Genomic DNA, 10,777 nt, shown 5'->3' with positions numbered 1-10,777 from the left:
TTTTGAAGCAGCTTAACCAAACCAGGTTACATTTGCCGGTAGCTTTCTGTGTTCTTTGGATAGACAAACTAAGGCTGATGAAGGAAATAAGAATCCTGGCATTCAAGGGCAATCACAGCCTGCACTGTTTTTCTACCTTAAGCATTATTTTCAGAGAGTGGAATCACAATGTGAGTTTGGCTTTTTTGTTGGGCAAACTGTTTTGTTTCTGTTTTTATTCTTATTTTCATTTCAACTGGGTAAACCCTACTTCGTAGCTTTAAATATCCATTTACATTGGTTTTCAATTTTTTGTTACCCTACTCCTCATAGGGAAAAATCTTCACCTGCTGCCAGTGCCCTTAATAGTACACATAAATGGGAACAACAAGTAGCCATAGAAGGGGAGCGCTTGCTGACGTTGCTTCTTTAAAAAGTCATAACAGGGTGGCTGCACCAGTTTGTATTGTGACCAGCAGTGCAAGAGTGTTCCCCTTTCTCCAAATCTCACCGACAACGGTTCTTTCTTGTGTGGTTCATTTGAGCCATTCTAGCAGGTGTGAGGTGGTCTCTCATCATGGTTTTGCTTTGCATTCCTTAATGCACAGTGATGTTGAGCATCTTTCCATATGTCTGTTAACCATCTGGAAGTCTTCTTTGGGAAAGTGTCTATTCGTGCCTTCTGCCCATTTCATAACTGGGCTGTTTGGTTTTGGGTGCTGAGTTTGATGAGTTGTTTCTAGATTTTGATCCTAACCCTTTATCAGATACGTGTCTTGCAAATACCTTCTCCCATGCTGTGGGCTGCTTTTAGTTTTGTTCATTGTTTCCTGCACTGTGCAGAAGGTTTTGTCTTGATGAGAATATTACTCAGCCATCAAAAAGCATGGAGTCTTGCCATTTGAAACTATGTGGATGGAACTAGAACGTATTGTGCTAAGCTAAATGAGTCCATCTGAGAAAGACAAAGATACGATTTCACTAGTATGTGGAATTTAACATATGAGAAGGTGAGGAAGAGAAGAGAGGTAGACTTCAACAAATTTTTTTTAATGTTTATTTATTTCTGAGACAGAGAGAGACAGAGCATGAGCGGGGGAGGGGCAGAGAGAGAGGGAGACACAGAATCCGAAGCAGGCTCCAGGCTCTGAGCTGTCAGCACAGAGCCTGACGCGGGGCTCAAACTCACAGATTGAGATCATGACCTGAGCCGAAGTCAGACATTCAACCGACTGAGCCACCCAGGTGGACCTAGAAAAGAGGTAGACTTTTAATGATAAAGAACAAACGGAGAGTTGATGGAGGGATGTGGGTGAGAGATGGGCTAGATGGGTGGTGGGTACTAAGGAGGGCACTTGTGATGAGCACTGGGTGTTGTACGTAACCGATGAATCACTGAATTCAACTTCTGAAACCCATATGTTAACTAACTAAAATTTAAATTAAAATAAGAAACAGAAATCTAAGCAGCCCACTCCCTCGGTCATGGTCCATTAAATGGTTTTGACAACAGTGTGTGACATTCTCTCTGGCACCGTCATTCTAGATGCCGTATCATGGTCCTGTAGCCAGAGGAATCGGATCCTCTCTGTCTGAGAAGGAGGTGTCCCATTCAGGGCTCTTAGAGAAAAAGCAGAGATGACACATGCCTACATGAAAGTCTGTGCAAATCCCTAGTCACTGTCTTTGCTCTCCAGAATCAGACCCCTCCCCACCGGAATCAAAGGTGCTGGCAACTGAAATCATGGCAACAATCCCCCTCCAGTAAGAGAGTCGAGGCCCCTCCCGCTACTGAAAAATGAGTGCCCTGATCTCTAATGCACAACAAGGGGTCTAGTTTCAGGAGTGTGATGAGTTATTTTTGCTAGTTTTGTGGATGAGAAATTACACCAAACTCATCGTCCTATGTTCACTTTTCTAATGACGAGTGAGGCTGGATGTTTACCACTTCCTGCCATTTCCAAAATGTGGCCACTGTTCTCAGTTCTGGGTGAGCCTGCTGAACACACTCTCCTGGACATCCCCCGGGGACACAGACAGTGATCTGTGTCCAGTCAGGAAACGTCACTCCTTGTGAAACCACTAAGCTGTTAGCGAGGGGAGGTCAGTTTCCAGATTTCAGGACAGAAATTCTGTCACTTACTTCTTACTTGCTTTGTCCCGTGTTTGTTCCATCTCTCTCTGTCTGTCTGCTCCTCTTTCTCTCTCTCTGTATCTCTCTCTCTCTCTCTCTCTCCTTCCCTTTTCCCTCTCTCTCTCTGCTCTCTGTCCTCATTTGCTCCCTCTGTCTCTCCGCTAACCCTGGAAATGGGGAATCAAACACTTCAGTTAGGGAATACCATATGAGAACATGATATAGGAGAGTAAGAAGCAAGTTTCCAAGTCAAAAGATTGAAATAGGCTCTCAGTTGCAACTGAGTTCTGACACTGTCTGTGTGAGTGAGCTTGGAAGGAAAGTATCACCCTTTTGAGTCTCTGTTGAGACCACAACCCTGGCTTCATAGAGACTTACTTTGAGGCAGGGTCACACAGCTATGCTGTGACTGGATTCCTCTCCTACAAAAATTGTGAGCTATCCAATATTTGTAGTTTTAAGGTTCTAACTATCTAGACAGTTCTGTCAGAGAGGAATGGAAAGCTAACAGTCTACCAGGTCCCGGCATCTGGTCTATGCTCTGGCTCCTCTCTGCCTCTCCCCTCCCAGGATCCCACAGCCACATTATCCACCTTTCTGATGTGTCTGGACAAACTCGATTCTGTCTCCTATTCTTGGCCACAGCAATATCTTCTCCTGACACGTTGCAGACACGGGCAGGGTGGTTCCCTCTTGTCATTCTGGCCCCAGCAGATGTCACCTCCAGTGACTCCCCAGGCTGTCCTCACAGCACCCTTGTTTTTTTCACCATTACAGTCCTTGAACCCCTTCCCTTTTTATTGGGACAAATCTTGTCTTTCATACCTTCGTTCATCTCCCCACCGGACTGTGGAGACCTGGCAGGCGGGGACCGCTTTGTCATTGCCAGCCTTTCAGTTAGGCCCGCCAGATCTCCTAGCACAAAGTGCGTGCTTGGAGCAGATACTGAATGAAGAAATTGAAGGACTGTGGAGCCCTCTGTCTAGATTTAATGGCCTTACTCTGTGGAGATAACTGCTACTCATGGGAGATTCCTGTTGTATCTGAGGCAGGGGGATTCCAGAATGACCTCTGCACGAACTTTCCCTTGTTCCGTTCCTCCAGCAAGTCTCAGTGTGCACCACGGACACAGGAGGCTGCCTGTTCCCTGGTGCCCGGCGCTAGCACTGCAGCCACAGGCATGAAGACCACCAAACAGAATCAGCGCCCTGACCCCAGCTTAACCTGATCGGACCTAAACCTAAGCTAACGTGGCCCTCGAAGGTCCCTGAGTAAAGCTCATAAGCTACACGCCCAAGAGCTGTGCTATGGATCTCAGGTTTCTGTCGTTCCCCTTTGTCCATCCCCAGTGTATACTCGTGACTCGTGAGGCATCCTTCCGTCGGCCAGCAAAATGAACCCCCTGTTTCCCAATGAAGAGCCCGGGGACCCCGGACTGTTACTGGACTTGGGCTCTGGAGTCAGTGTACAGGGCTCTGACATGTCCTTCCCTATCCCCACCCCTCACCGCCCCAAGTCCCCAAACCTCTCTAGGCTCTAAAGGCTTCAGCAGGTATCAAGTCCTTCTCTAGTCTCTCAGAACACAGTGAGGCATTGATCGAGAACCAAGGCCAGTTGACACTTTATGATTTTACGGAACTCAGGAGAAACCCACTGGCAACACAACTGATTATGGGAGAACACCAAGGCCTTTTCTTCTTTAGCTATTGTGAAAATACTGGGAGCTAGTTCATCATAATTCCAGGTGCCCAGAGAGGCAGACTGTAGGACCCTAGTCCTTTCCTCTGGAGGCTGGGTCAAGGATGGTCCTGGGTGCAGCAGAAACCTACAAACATGAAGAATCTCTTGCCCATTTGGGGCGCCTGGGCGGCGCAGTCGGTTAAGCTTCCGACTTTAGCCAGGTCACGATCTCGCGGTCCGTGAGTTCGAGCCCCGTGTCAGGCTCTGGGCTGATGGCTCGGAGCCTGGAGCCTGTTTCCGATTCTGTGTCTCCCTCTCTCTCTGCCCCTCCCCCGTTCATGCTCTGTCTCTCTCTGTCCCAAAAACAAATAAAAACGTTGAAAAAAAATTTGAAAAAAGAATCTCTTGCCCATCTTTGGGCCTTTGTGCATGCAGCTGTGACAATGGATGCTGCTGCCCCATGGCAGAGCTCTCGCTCACCTGTTTCTTCCTTCTGTCTTGTTATTGCCCAGTGTCCAGTCTCTCTTGAACACACCGTTCAGTGTGTGTGTGTGTGTGTGTGTGTGTGCCAGTGCATATGTGGGAATTAGGATAGCAAGGTGAACTCAAATGGACAGGAAGTGCTGACATGATTTCTCCTAGAATATTTGTCTCTCATTTTTAGAGCAAACGTGATGGGAGAGCTTTAAGCTATTGCCAGTTGCACCAAAGATACTTTGTCAGTTACATAGAAATTACCCTAAGGGAGAGGTATAAAATCTGTACTCTGAAATCTCATGAACGAAATGCAAGAGGACACAAAGAAATGGGAAACCTCTCCATGCCCATGGTTTGGAGTACAAAATGGTTAAAAGGGCTATACTACCCCAAGCAATCGACACGTTAGCGCAATCCGTATCAAAATACCACCACCATCTTTCACAGAACAAAAGACCCTAAAATTTGTATGGAATGATAAAAGTCCCCAAATAAAGCGATGCTAAAAACCAAAGCAAAACTGGAGGCATCATTGTGGACATATTACAAAGAGGGCTGAAAACAAACAAAAGAAATAAAAACAAAACAAACAAAAAGCCTAATGATTTATTGTGACTGACTCACTTATTCCAAGAATATTTCTATTTAGTTTCTCTTTATGCTTCTACCTCAGCAGTAGTCGAATAAAATCTAATGTTTGCCACTCAGATATTTAGAACAAATGAAGGAAAATAGGACAGAAGAATGTGCTGTCATGAAGATTCAACGTTTCTTTATGACATTTTCTACTCACAGGTGTTTCTAAATATGCGACCTCCTCATTTCTAGGGGATCGGAGAACGTGACCACATGCAGGAACCACATCTGACAGACTTTCAAGTGAATTGAGATATTTCTATATTTCTGTCCGATATCACTTTCCTGTTTGGCAATCCCACAGAAGTACTCACAGCTCAACCATTGGGAGACTTTGCACTTTAGCAACATAGGTTATTGTAAAGTCTGTGTGGCCAGGGACCTAAAAACACACAGTGATGTGTCCCTGTGTGATGAATGCAGTCCAGAAACAGGTGTCATGCTGCAAAGCAATCAGGTTAGATGTTAAATAGAATAGAGAATATAAGACGCTAATGCAATTCAAAGCAGGTGGTGCTGGAAAGAGCCCACCTGACTTCAGGGTCAAGAAGAGACTGGGATCAGGGGCCAGATTCAGGAGCAACTGGTCTGTCCTCAGACAGTGACAAGAAGCTCTAGGCGAGCTCCCACTCGGTGGTGTGCTACCCCACAGCAATTCGTTTGCCATGTTGGGGAAGAAAGGTTGTCCTTGCATTCCTAAGAAGTCAGGGCCAGGCAGGATTGTGTTGGCTCAGATGGTTACTTCCTGCTCTCTCCCAACCTCCTGGAATGCCTGTGCTTCCTAAGTTCTGAGATGCTAATGGTTTGTCCAAGCAAAGTGCATACCTTGCCTAAGGAGGTAGAAACAAGAATCTCCATAAGTAAAGACCAGAGACCATGTCCAGGGACTTGGGGGTCAGCCAGGAGCCAGATAAGATCCTTCAAATCACCACTGCTCTATCGCTGAAGGAAAGGAATGGAAGAAAGTGATAGCCCTTTTACATACAGGGCTCCTAAGTGTAGCTACTGGAGGTTCCCCTGAGGCCTGGCCCACTGAGGTTAGTGCTGACACCAACCTGGCCCAGGAAAAAGTGCTAGTGACTTCCTTGGAAGCTTTATACCATTTTCTTCGGTGAGGAAGACATCTGGCCTTCAGTGCATCCCTTCAGATCCCCTTGCTCTTTCATTAATGAGGATATCATTATGGGACATTCACAGACATAACCTAGGAGCATTTTCTGACGGTAATCGTGGAGTTGTGACCAGTTGCCAGGAATCTAGGATGGCCTGGGCAATAGGAATCCATGGGCCTCCTCTGCAAGACCTACCTTGGCCAAAGATGTCATCGGGGATCGGAACTGTTCAGCCCAAGAGGCTTGCTTTGTGCACAGGGGCAGAGGAGGTTCGGAAGGATCCGATCTCCTTTCTGGATCAAGGGCCTAGGGCCATGTTGAGGAGCTACAGGGCTGTCAGTCAGACAGTGCCCAGTCCTTCCCGGGGAGCCTGCGCTCACACCGTGTGTCATCACATAGCACTTAATTTCTGATATCGAAAAGGAAAGGTTGACCTCCTGCCAGTAAGAACTCTGTGTCTGGCTGGTTTCTGTTGCCATGGGACCATTGCTCTGCTCTCTACCCACCCCTTTCGGGAAAGCCTGAACCACCTACCCCCGAGACACTCAGGGACCGTGCGTGTAAAGTTCATTCACCGAGCAGGTTGGGGCACAACAATACTCCAAGACTAAAATACCAGAGCCTGAATCTGAAGACTTGCCAGGAGCAAGAGCCTACCTTGTGAGTCACAAGGGCCTCTCTATCCACAGAGGGGAATGGCTTGAAACCTGGCCAGAGCTTGACACTTTGCTGACCATATTGACGTTGGGGTGCATGACGTTGCTCACAGGACTCCCTGGTACAGTTAGTGGGTGTTCCATTTCTCTTCAGGCCACAGGTCTTTTTCACTCCTTGGAACCCACATTTGCCCAAGGAGTTGTGCTAGTAACATCAGCTCCAGCTTCTTTCTGTTTTCACCTGAGATGAAGAACCTTAGCCCTCCGTGTATCTTTTCAATTTTCTTACACTTATCCTCACTGTGTGTTCATTGGGAGACATTCCGTGCTGGAGTCGGGCAGCCTTTGTCTCCAATTTTATTGGTGGAGTCTTGCCAAGTTCCCATCAATTTGGAATCGCTTGAGGAACTGATGCTCTTCTGGTGTCTGCCAGATGTATCTTGGGAACAGGAGGTACTGGGGACATGAATGGGTGAAGCACAAGAGGCTTGCTTGTGGGTAGTGGCAGGTGCTATTGGGAGACAGTTGGCCTCACTGCTGTGGCAAAAGTTGATAGAGATGTGGCCTTTAGGGCCACAGTCACAAGGGGGAAAAAATCACATAGATAGGGATAGCTAGTCTTCTTTTTTTCATACTTTACTGATAAATTAGCTTCCATACAACACCCAGTGCTCATCCCAACAAGCCCTCCTCAATGCCCATCACCCATTTTCCCTCTCCCCCACCACCCATCCACCCTCCATTTGTTCTCTGTATTTAAGGGTCTCTTATGGTTTGCCTCCATCCCTCTCTGTTTGTAACTATTTTTTCCCCTTCCCTTCCCCTCGGTCTTCTCTTAAGCTTCTCAAGAAGCACATGTGAGTGAAAACATATGATACGGATCCTTCTCTGACTGACTTATGTCGCTCAGCATACGACCTTCCCGTTGCATCCACGTTGCTGCCAATGACATGCTTTCACTCTTTCTCATTGCAGATAGGGCCGGTTAACTCCCAGTGAGCACACATGAAGGTTGTTTTCAACCCCCTGAACAACTAATTTCTGATATCAACGAAAACATGTCCTCCTCAAACCGTTGGGCGTTGAAGTCTCTTGTTTGTGCAGTGACTATTACTGTGCTCTTTGCCCCCGCCATCGACTGCCTCAACATCCTGCTTTTGGAGACTTTCAGGGATCCTCCATGCCCAGTCGTTGCGCCAGCGGGTGATCGTCAAAGAAACGACTCAAAAAGAACTAAACAGAATCAGAACCCAGTCCTACAGACTTGGGCATCAGCTCGTACGGAGACTCTGCCCTCCAGATCACCACTGCTTTTACCCACGGACAGGAAAAGCTGCAAAGCTGGCAAGTGCCCCAACCCCCCTACACTGTTGGATGTCAGATGTTGGGTTTCTTTTGCTACATTCAAGCTCCCAGGTGTAACTAAAATAGGTTCTATTTCTCTAGAACCCACAGGTTTTCCATAGTCATAGGACATGAAGCTTCCCTGGGGAATTGTGCCGGTCACTTCCTTCACAGATTTATTTTCTTATCATCTGGGACAGAGAGTTGGGACCCAACTGTATCCCTTCTGATTCCCTTGATCTCTTCCTAATCCGGTTTTCCAGTGAGGGACTGAGTTTCCTAGCCTGGAACTATGTCTCTCTGATTTTAATTGTGGAGTCCTGCTACGTTGCCCTAGATCCAGGGGAACATGGACAGTGGGTTCTCCATGGGCTCACCTGTGACACCTCTCTTGGCAAGAGAAGGCAAAAAGTCTTCTGGGATGGGGCAAGTGTTATCGGGAGGGAGCCATCTTCACTTGTGTGCAAGGGGAGTTGGAGATCAGAGGTCGAGTCAGGAACCATGTAACTGTTACTCAGAGAGTGCCCAGCATTCACAAGCAGCTAACACATGGTGATTCCCAAGGACACATTGCCCTCCCTTACTGAGACCTGTGTGCTTGTTAGCCTGAGGGCTGTTGGTGACCCTGTTCCACAGGTCGCTGTGAGGTAACCACATGGTGAGGAGTCCAGTGTTGGAGCATGAGCATTGTTCTTCCCCAGGTGGTCAGGGCAGACAGTCCATTCAAAGACTCGGGGACCAGAGCCCAATTCCACAGACATGGCTGCCAGCCAGCACAGAGAAGCCAACACTGAGATAGATCACGAGGGCCTCTGCCCACCGGTTGTAAGTGGAAGGCCAGAGCCAGAAGCCTTCCTGCCCTACGTAGCTCAGGATGCAGTGCGCTTGTGATCGGTGCTTCCTTTCATGCCAACCCCACAGACGTTTCCTTCTTACTCTCAGGACACCTAGCTTGCCTGGAAAATAGTGCTCATGTCCGCAGTCCCATTTTAATTCCATTTTCATCTGAGCTGAACAACTTATGTCCCCAGTGTGTTTCTTCTCACTTGTTATTCTTATTTTGATTATGATTATCATCATAATCATCATTGTTATTTATTGACCAGTTCCTCCTTGTGGGCTTTGGTGGAAGCAGTCTGGAAGCCTCCCTTCTGATTTTTCATTGTCAACTCCTTTAAAGCAGGGTCCCTGGACGTGGGACAGCTTGGAAAATTCGTGCCTCATGGGCTTCCCTGGCAAACGTACACTGGCAACAGGAAGCAGGTACCCCAGTGCGTTGGAAAGCATTGAGCACAAGAGGTTTGCCTGCGGACAAAAGGCCGGGTGGAAAGCAGGCTGCCTTCCTTCTAGGGCAAAGGAAATATATCAGCTAGTAGTAGTCAGGAACAACGCAGCTGCCACCCAGACAGCAATCTCTGGCAGCTTCTCTGACTGACTCGGCCATGCGGAGTCAGGTGCAGGGCCCGCTCTCCCACGGGACAATCCTTCGGCTCTCCTATTTGGGGCTTTTCATGAGAATATGGGACTTAGCAGCTCCCCTGTATACCCCACGCGCAGTGACAAAGCAGGAAAATTAGTCGTGTAGGGGAGTTTAAGGTCGAAAGTATTCAAAGACATGGTGCGTGGCAGGAACACCCACTTGCAGAGAGCGTAGGTGACCGAGTCCCTTGATGAAATCTCCGCTCTTGAAGACAAGATGCTAGAATCATCAATACAGGAACTGTTTGTGATGGGAGATTCTAAGCCACCACGTACCTATGCAAACACATGTAAAGAAGCATGGAGTCACATGTTGTGGGAACTTCAGCCCTCAAGACAGACTAAGTCCTGCCAGTGTGGGTTCACAGGAAAGCTGTGTCCCTCTGGTCTGTGTCTCTGCCTTTCAAAAGACCAATTTCACACCAGCATTAAGATAGTCCCTTCCTAGATGTGCTCATGATCCCCAGAAACTTTCAGGGTCTTGGCCCCATCTCTGCTCTTTTCCACTTACATCATTCAGAAAAGTGTAGTCAATGAGGAGTGAAGCCCACACTAAGAAACACAGACAAGCCAAATGAAAACAAGAGGAAAATGACCTTTGGGAAAGGGGAGACAGAAGGACACTGGTGACTCATACCACAAAATAGGGTCAGTCTCCCATGGATCTCATCAGCACCCCCTCTTCCTGGGGAATGGACATGGTGTGGACTTCCTAAGATTCCACATCTGAAAGAGCAGGGCCCGGGGTCAGGGATGCCTGGGAGAACGGCTCTCAGAGGCCACCCAACAAGCTCTCTGGCCACAGTGTGACAGCTCTAAGCTTGGGGGGCTGGGCAGCTGGGCCACCAAATGCACACCCACAGCCCCGTGGGTTTAAAAATTAACATGAATAAAAAAGAAAATAAGATGTTGGAGACTAAGACAACTTTAGCCCTCTATTTTTGCAATGTGACAATGTCTTACTGCTTTAATTACAAGTGAAAAATTTTGTTTTATTTTTGTTAACTTTATTTTGAGACAGACCACATGTGTGAGTGGGGGAGGGGAGAGAGAGTATCCCAAGCAGGGTCTGTGCTGTCAGCCCAGGACTCGATGCAGGCCTCAAACCCACAAACCATGAGATCGTCACCTGAGCCGAGGTCAAGAGTCAGACACTCAACCAACTGAGCCACCCAGGCTACCCTCATTAAAAAATTTTAAGTTAATTGACATTATTTTATTCTCCTGAAAATGTTTACAAATACCTTTTACTTAATTTTCCGAGAGCATCCTGGCCTGAA

This window comes from Lynx rufus, unplaced genomic scaffold (assembly GCF_022079265.1).
Source record: "Lynx rufus isolate CCGP_SWC_20201006 ecotype Redwood Valley unplaced genomic scaffold, mLynRuf1.p SCAF_11, whole genome shotgun sequence".
Taxonomy (NCBI): domain Eukaryota; kingdom Metazoa; phylum Chordata; class Mammalia; order Carnivora; family Felidae; genus Lynx; species Lynx rufus.
The sequence above is the reverse complement of the archived record's forward strand: the minus strand, read 5'-3'. Positions refer to the sequence as shown.